We start from the raw sequence: 9,482 nt of genomic DNA, 5'->3' as shown, positions 1-9,482 counted from the left end.
CTAAGAAACTGGGGAAGGACGAGGTTCTACCGAGCCCTTCCCCAGTTTTGCGCCAAGCACAAAAAAAGTTTATATTTTTCTGTCATTGACCTAATATTGCTTTTATACTGCAACATAAATTAATAAATTGATAGCTATTCAAATCGTAACACAAACGAAAGACTTATTTTCATCCCTTCATGGACCCCTGATTGTGGAGAAAGTGTGCCATGATGAAATTGACATCGTACACAATAGAGTTTTGTTACAATAATTTATATAAAATAAACACAACTAGTTGCAGTATAAAAACATTTTATATTTTTCTGACATTGACCTTATATTGTATGTGTAGAAGTACTTAAAGATGAGAAAAATTTTTAGTACTGAAAAATGGCTGAAATTTTCAGTACTGAAAAATGGCTGAAATTTTCAGTACTGAAAAATGGCTGAAATTTTCAGTACTGAAAAATGGCTGAAATTTTCAGTACTGATAAATGACTGAAATTTTCAGTACTGTAAACAACTTTTTCTCAACATTACTGAAAATGATATAAAAATTTATGTACTGAATAGTGATGTTTCCTAAAAGTACTGTTTATATAGCGGCATTTGATGTACTGTTTAGTAATGTTTCCTAAAAGTACTGTTTATATAGCGGTATTTAATGTACTGTTTAGTGATGTTTCCTAATAGTACTGTTTATATAGCGGCATTTAATGTACTGTTTAGTAATGTTTCCTAAAAGTACTGTTTATATAGCGGCATTTAATGTACTGATTAGTAATGTTTCCTAAAAGTACTGTTTTTATAGCGGCATTTAATGTACATGTAAACGCTAGTCAAATTGTTGGTAGTGTAATTGTAATTTGTTGCGGTGCATATTTGATTTTTGTTTGTACATAAGTTAGACAATTAGTTTTCTTGTATGAATTGTTTAACATTTTTCATTTCGGGGCATTTTATGGCTGACTAAATGCTATGGGCGTTGCTGATTGTTGAAGGCTGTACGGTTTCCTTAAATTGTTTATTTTATGTCATTTGCTTTCTTGTGGACGGTGCTGTTGTACCTGGCAATCATATAACATTTATTTTCGTATTCTTATATGAAATATGTACACATTAAGTATTTGCTACTGGGCGTTTTAAATTGAAACCATAACCATTTGTATTATCTTTCTTCATTTAATTATACATGTTTGTGTTCATATGATACCTTAAGCTTACGTAATATGTATTTTTTTCTTGGTGCAGATCACAAGATGCAATTCAATTGTTTATATTTTCGAATATATATAAGCTTTGATTTATACACTTGTCTTATTTCAATAGTCATGATACGTGATCAGCTTATTTTCTTATTTTAATTTGTAGATTTTGTTTTGTCACTCACAATTCTATAGATTAGCTTCTTGTGATATAATTTAAGCAATATAAAACATATAATTTCCGCGCAAATATCAATAATACAAGGTAGAAAACATTTTTACCACATACATGTATATAACCCTACCTGCTGACTTTGTGTCCCCCAACAACAGCAACAATAGGAAGCTGACACAAATGCAACTATTGTGGCAGGTACAGACAATGCGCTTATGGTAAATGATAAAATAAACCACCCTTTCGAGTTATAATTGTACTGCTGAAATGTATATATTAACGTGTGTGTGTAAATCAATAATGATGAACTCAGTAAAACAAATATATGTATTAATTGGTACAATTCTATTTCTTTCTTCATTTTTGACGAGGATGTATTTGGTTAGTTCATTAGATCATAAGTTTTTTTTTCTTTTTATTCAACAACAAATTGCACTTTCTGCTTTTAACAATATACATCACTAGTCCAGCATTCAAGTAAAGTGTCCCTGTTTGTTAGTCATATGTTAATATCCTACTATTTTCAATATTACATAGCATTTTGTAGTCAGTCAATCTCATCAGTTCCAGACAGTAGATCAAACCAATGGTTTACTCCCATGGTATCGACATTGATCGAAAGATATATGTAGGGCCGATATGGAAAGTGCCATATAGTGACATATTCATCACAAACTTGACCTAAGAAATTTGAGCATTTTCTGTTCTCCGCCAATAAACAAGGTTTTTCTCTAACAATTATAGGACACTTCCTTAAATGAGAAAGGTAAGTTTATTTCATTTTATTGTGTTCATTTATAGAGGGATTTTCTTTTTTAACAAGTCACACCTGTAGACACTGAGTATGTATTTTGCACACCAGAGCTGATATGAATCTGTAATTCTGATTTTGTTGGAAGTCCTCAAGGTTAGGTAAAGATGAAAAACCCAATCGTTTAGTCACAAGTGTATGATATTTGATGCGATGTTGATAATAATATTTACCGGATTTATAAAAACATGAGCAACACGACGGGTACCAAAAATGGAGCAGGCTCTGCTTACCATTTCGAAGCACATGGAGTCACCCCAAGTTTTGGTGGGGTTCGTGTAGTTAAGTATTTAGTTTTGTGTCTTGTGTACTTTTATTTGTCTGTTTGTCTATTTATTTTAAGCTATGTCGTTGTCAGTTTATTTTCGATCTATGAGCTAGACTGTTCATCTGGTTTAAATTGGCCCCTCTTTTGAAAATCGGAGAGAGAAAAAAATACATGATTTAAGATAATGTACAATGTGGCGATTACGAATCATGTTTTTTCCTTCATGTGTATTGTTGTTTGTTTTTGTAGAAAATTGAAAAACAGTAAAACAAATTAAAAAAAAAGACAGGCCTATTTTAATGTTTCTTCATAGTATGTTCAAAGTTAACATAATTCAGGGGGAAACAATGAAAACAAATGTGGTTTGGTATACGACTTTTTCGTGAAAAATGTTTATCTATAAGAGTAATCCCCTCTTTTTTTTTTAAAGTTGAACAATTTTTCAGAACATAAATCAAATGTGAAGTTTATGTTTATCAGTCTAAATATGTTAATAACTCAATCAATGATCTGTCTTAAAACAAACATTCTTATACATTCATTGCAAATCTTTCTTTACATTTACAGATTCAAGCAAAAAACACAACCGATTGTGTACTTAAATTTTACAGTATAAGAGTGATGCATACAGTTAATCCACCTTGAATAATAGACACTACCCTTGTTACGGTGCAGCAAATTACAGATGAGAAATGTTAAAATTGATAAAACTTTTTGCGATACAGATCTTGCTAATGAAACTTTGATCACTACTTATACTAAAAATTATTACTACTTACAAAATTTCCTGAAAAAAATGAAAACATACACATGGTCGGGCCAAGAATAACTGCTCCAATAACACTACACACCATAAAAGCGGATTTCTGAAGTAAGAAATAATCGTCCTATAAGAAACGAATATCTTTTGTTTATTTGGTATTTTTTCACCATGTTTTGATGGGATGCATGCAGATTCCGGCCAGTATAACATTTTCTATGAATGATTTGTGGACTGTACATTTTCGAAATAATTGTGATGGTAATTGTATTGATAGTTTTTTGTTATTGTGTCTTTCTTATTTTGCTTTTTCGTATACATGTTTTTCACTTTCAGCAAGCTAATACTTTTTATAAGGTTTATGGTTATAACAAGCTAGAAGCATCTATTTTTCCTCACTTCACAAAGAGAAGCATCGCTATTAGAAAATGTCCAGGTGGATGTCCGTTTTTTGTTGTTGTTGTCTACAATCCCTCATCTTAATATTGGAGGGAAATATCATGAATATTCATAAAGGCTTCAAACTCATGCATACTTTCAAATAATCAAAGTGTACTTGATGTCCATTGAAAAATTTGGTGTAACAAGAAACTATTGCATAAGAATCTGTTAAAAATATCGTTAAGATGTCTTTTCTTGGAGGCGAAATTGATATTAACCAGAGTGAGTCCTGTTTTGTGACATGCTTTTAATGGGTTTGCATTGTTCAGTTGTTGCCTCATTAGCAATTTTTCAATATTTTGTTGTCTTAATGTTACATTCCTTATAGTCAATTATCAGGATTTAACATCCAATTTCACAATTCCCAGTTCCAAATTAACTGTTATCAGTACCAACTTTTTATTTCTCAATCCCAACTTGCATTGAATTTACATATGTTTCAACATAACGTTTCTTACTCCTAATTCAAAGAACTCATCTCAAATATGCTATTTCTAAGCACTAACTCTACATTTTGCATGTCCAACTAAGTAGTGAGAAATGTAACTTTGTACTGAGAAAAACATGTATTGAGAATGTACATACATTCTACATAAGAAATATAACAGTTGTTTTCCATTCGTTTGATGTGTTTGAGTTTTGATTGTACCGTTTGATAATACCACTTTCTGGTTTGAAATTTCCGTTGAGTTTGGTAGTTTGGTTATTTTACATTTTTAACAACAGTGTCATCACATATTTTTTCATAGTTTCGAGATAGCGATAGCAGATACGTTGATTTCTTTTTTCAACAAGATAAAGCTAAAGATTATATTTACCCTGCATTTCAAGCTTGACTCCGTATTCTCTGACATGCAGATTGGTAAGCATCCAGTCATGACAAACTATAATCATATATGTATATAAACAGTTATTATACATCAGTCTTCATTTTCTATGTAGAATAAGAGCACAATAGTTTTACTATATTTTCAAATTGCAAGCGTTGAACTATTGGACCGGTCAAATGTTTCCAACTATATTGGACATCGGTAAAACTATTTGACTGCAAGTGTCATTATATTTCGCAGAATTTCAAATGCAGCTACAGGATTGGCTAATGTTGAGAAAACTGCGGGAGTTACGACCTCGCAATTTACCTATTGTATCTAGGGTTGACGTCAGTGTATAGCGTAGACTTATCATTCAGAATATATATGAAGTAAATATAAAACAATATGGTTGTGTTTCTGTACTGTACTGTGGAATAATCTCCAATAAAGTATAATGAAGCATTCACTGCTTTAGAATTCAGTTACAGTGACATGTCCTTTGTGTTAAGATTTAAGTCGGTTCTTTTGATTTATTTTCTACAGATTTACAACCTTTCCTTTTTTTATTTAGATATCGTTTTTCTCTTCCTTCTAAATTGAGGAGGGGGTGTAAATATACCTATTATTTTTAGATTGTCAAATGGTTGGCACTTTTTTATTTATAGGTATGCTTTTGTTTCCATATGAATATTGGCGATTACCATGTTAAATATATATGCAGCCTATGCCGTCCTGGCACAAAATACTAATCTGAGAGTAATTGCAGTTCCTGAAAGTTTGATAAAAAGGAAAAGAAAACCAAATACATGTACAGTGGAAATGATAATTTTGATGGAAAATCAGATGACCTTTGAAGGCATAAGATAGGTGCACTCTTAAAAGAGTTTATTCATATCACGAGTATGTTTGAACGGTTTGAAAGTGAGCCTTAGAGACATGTGATAGCTGAAAATGAGAAGATCGATTATGCGTGTTTGATTGTAATTAAGAAACACATGTATCATAGACTAAAATATCAATCGGTACACCTGTAATGGATATTTAATTAGGACTTCATTAAATTTGAGATAAATAAATGATATTTTGCAATGCCAAAATATAGGTATTGATATAATGTAGGATCGTGAATGTTTAACCATTCTTTTTAACTACATGTAGGTTTTAATTTATTCATATAAAAAATATAGTACCATTCAAACAATATTGAAAATTACAGTGTTGAGTTAATAATCTGGTAAAAACATTTATTAAAAGGAATCGTAAGTTAACACGGATTGTTTCCATATTTTACGAGCTCGCTTAACAACATCACTGAACATGTTTGCATATGATATTCTGTTTATAACAATTTGTCCACTGCGGGTTCCAAATCTTTGTCAAATTCGTATCTGTGAAAGAATCTAGGTTAGGATTTTAGTAATTCGTTGCTAGAAAAAAAATTAACTGAATTTTTACCAGTTGTTCGTAGGTAATATTCAGTCAAATCTAAAACTGCGCTACAACACGGGCATTACAAACAAAGTGTGATATACAATCACTGTTAAATTAGGCAGCGTGTTAGAAAAATAACTATAGGGAAGTTTTTTTCACCTAGGAAAAGACCGTATTTGCTATTTGATCTATTTCAAGTAAGTTTATTTGGATACTTAATGACAGTATATTGCAAGAATTCTTTATAATTTAGGTTAAAATCACCAACACTAATTTTTTTTAAATTAGACAATCAAATACATTTTAACTGGTCTTTTACTTAGTTTCGCAATTAAGTGTGATTAAGAACAATACAGGGACAAGTCCTCAATTGGTGTTCATCAGAATGTCTGTAGCCTGGCGATAGATGTTATTTCTAAAACATTCATCAATATTAACCAGAAAAAAAAACGTATAATTCAATCGTGTCATTACTCTTTAATGGCCCAGTACATCGAGACGAGAAAATTTTGTAAAGATTACATGTACAAAAACTTGCGACCAATTGGCTATAAAGGGCAATAACTCTCAAGGGTCAAATGGCTATTTTTGTTCATGTTGACTTATTAGAAGATCTTACTTTTCTGAACATTATTTTCGTTTACAGTTTATTTCTATCTAAAATAATATTCAAGAATAATAGAAGTTAACAGACGACGAAGGTCGACTAACGACGGGTAACTGACACGGACGCCGGGCACCCAGTGATAAGAAAAATTCATTTGGCCTATTGGGTCAATCGAGCTAATAATATGATCATGATTACAATCATAAAGATAGAATTTGTACTTTATGAAAAAGAGTCGAATGCAGTAAAACATGTTTTTAATTCTTTAACAAAATAAACATATTTACCCATCCAGAGCAGATTAATGTTGGTAAGAGATATACGAGCATGAAAGCCATTCCGATTAAATCAACTAGAGTAAGGAATGCTAATATTCCACCGAGCACAATCTGTAGAGTACCCAAATTCTTAAATGTATTTACATGGGCTATTTGTTGAGGTTGAAGATTTCCCCTTCGTGTTGGCTCAGCATTGTTAGTTATAGTCTGCATCTTTACTTAATATGAAAACAAAAATCGAGACGAAGCAGTCAAGTTTAGCAAGTAGAATCGACAAAAAACTTTTAACAACAAAAATATAAGTATTATTCTTGCCTGTTACAATGTTCAAATTCCAGTGGAGTATTCATTTCAATTACTTCTGAGTGTTCAGGGACCTACTTAGAGTATAGTTAAACAACATTACATAATTATATTATATTAATTTATGACAATTTATGAGAATTACATTTTCAGAAATCATTTTGCTGTTATTCATTATCCTTAATAATTCCTACATAAACAGTACAAACATATCTAAGATTGCCATTTTTTTCTTTGATATCCTTGATTTTATATTTTGTATCCAAACACTATATGTTTTACAGATATTTGGGTTTTGAAATTGAGTTTTGTTAGAATATGTTCCACAGTACCCCAAAAATCTTGTCATAAAGAATATAACAATCATACCACATCTTCTTTTTATATATACTTATTTGTCATTTTTTTTTTGTAAACCCCATCAAGACTCTCCTATATTGAAATGTTTAGAGGGATTGCTTACGCTTTCGGTGCCTATTTATAGTCACTTTGTAATTAAAAAAAACTATTCCTGACACATATATAAAAGGTATAAATCAAGTATGTAGAACAGAAATGTGTACTTACATAATAAAGTCTTTTTTAACGAACCGTAATGCTCAACAGCTATCAGACTTCTTTATAGCGGAATGCACATAAAAAATAAAAATTAAAAACTGTTACAAGTCTTTAGAAAATGAAATTTATGTTTATTGAATTTATTACACATTGCCAAATATAAAAGGCTAACACATAGTAAATAATGGTAGATTGCAATATGCAAACTAATGAGATTTATTATAGATGTATTGTCTATTGATCTTTTTTTTTAATAATTTATTGGAATACATTTATCTTATTACATGCAGATATCAAATTATACCATATCTTTAATGAAATTACTACTCTACATCTTAAATAATGAAAATTATAGGATAATATTTCATTCTGAAATGTTTACTGCAAGCTAGTGGAAAAATACATATCTATAAATTAAGGCAATAGTAGTTTGTCGATGTTTAAATGTCATAAATCGACGAAAAAGACAAACCAAGGTAATTTGGTGTACATTGAGCAGGGGGTTAGTTTCCTCGTTTTATTTGTATACCATTTTGATTTGACACCAATTTATGTTTTGTTTGATGTTTAAAGTGATTGAAAATCAAATCACGTAAGATCGAAGGAGATATTCACAAGATTTACACCATCTTGAACATGAAATGCGCAGTAGTAGTAAAAGTAATCTGGAGGAAATATAGCTCCATATATCTTTTAATTCTTTTTTGTTTAGAATTGTTATCAAACTATCTTTTATTAATGTAGAATCTTTGTTAAATAATACAAATATGCTAGCAAATCGTATTCATTGGTCACGGCAGTTCAACGATATATTAATTGCTTACCTATTTGTTTGTCACACAAGTTTAAATAAACGGAAATTTTAGATCATTTTAACATCAATGTAGAGTAATAAAAACAGGGGGTATAATTAAACCTTTTAAATTCCGGTCAGTTTCAGCATATCGAAGAACTCAAAGAATTCCTTTTTTTTTATAAATTCATACAGAATTTTGGAACTGGTATCAACGGGAGACACATTGAAAAGTGCAAATAGACGACAGTTTCACCTAACAGAGGCTTCCCTCCCATAAAACATGTTCCTGTTTGAACACATATTCTATTCTTCCCTTTGGTTCATTAGGAACAACTACCGTTATATTTGTTTCCATTGAAACTAATATCACAGAATATTACTTTCATTTGGATCTTATTTTACGACTGAAAATATATATTTTGTGACAGTAAGTTTGAAGAACATTATATATCGAAGAGAACGAAGAATGCACGACTTTTAATTGAAACCCATTGCGAATGATTAAGGATTTTAAAAGTAATTAACGTAAAGTATGAGACAAATATCATCTGTAGCTCCTAATTTTTTTTAACTACTCAGGCCAAAACCGATGGAATTAATTCGAATCCTTCCTTTTTAGTATTGAACCTCTCGTTACAATAGCTTGGAGATACATGGCCTCCAGTTGTTATTGTCTAGAAACCAGAAAATCATAGTTTTTCTATCTTTTATTTGCACCTAATTTTGAAACAGTTTTGGCCATAATTCAAGCTTGTCTGTTGCGGTACGGAATCTGGTGGTACAATTTTATAGAGATCAATACACTTGTTACTGTCCAAAAACAAGTCGAATGTTTGTTAAAACAGTTTTTATCCGACACTTCCTAAACAGTTGAGACAATTACTAACATGATCAATCCTTCTGTGGTATGTTTTATATATTCATTAGCTAATACTCGAGTTACTGTCTGAGAACCAAAAGGTATTTGGACAACGACAACAACATACCATTATACGATACATTGCAGTCGCATAAAACAGCAGACAAAAAAACACCGTTCAATACGTATGTGAATG

At 30.8% G+C, this 9,482-nt stretch overlaps 1 long non-coding RNA gene across 1 annotated transcript in view; it reads right to left on the bottom strand.

Moving 5' to 3' along the window:
• The window catches only part of LOC143078090 (uncharacterized), a 32,235-nt gene extending 25,253 nt beyond the window's left edge, over positions 1–6,982 (bottom strand). Inside the window, exons 1-4 of the long non-coding RNA XR_012979047.1 lie at positions 6,780–6,982; positions 4,461–4,526; positions 3,221–3,307; positions 1,493–1,624 (exon numbers count right to left, since the gene is read on the bottom strand). This is a non-coding gene — a long non-coding RNA (uncharacterized LOC143078090). The remainder of the gene's footprint in view (positions 1–1,492; positions 1,625–3,220; positions 3,308–4,460; positions 4,527–6,779) is intronic.
• Positions 6,983–9,482: the final 2,500 nt, after the last annotated feature.

This window comes from Mytilus galloprovincialis, chromosome 6, assembly GCF_965363235.1.
Source record: "Mytilus galloprovincialis chromosome 6, xbMytGall1.hap1.1, whole genome shotgun sequence".
Classification (NCBI taxonomy): Eukaryota; Metazoa; Mollusca; class Bivalvia; order Mytilida; family Mytilidae; genus Mytilus; species Mytilus galloprovincialis.
This window is presented reverse-complemented; position numbering and strand designations above follow the sequence as displayed.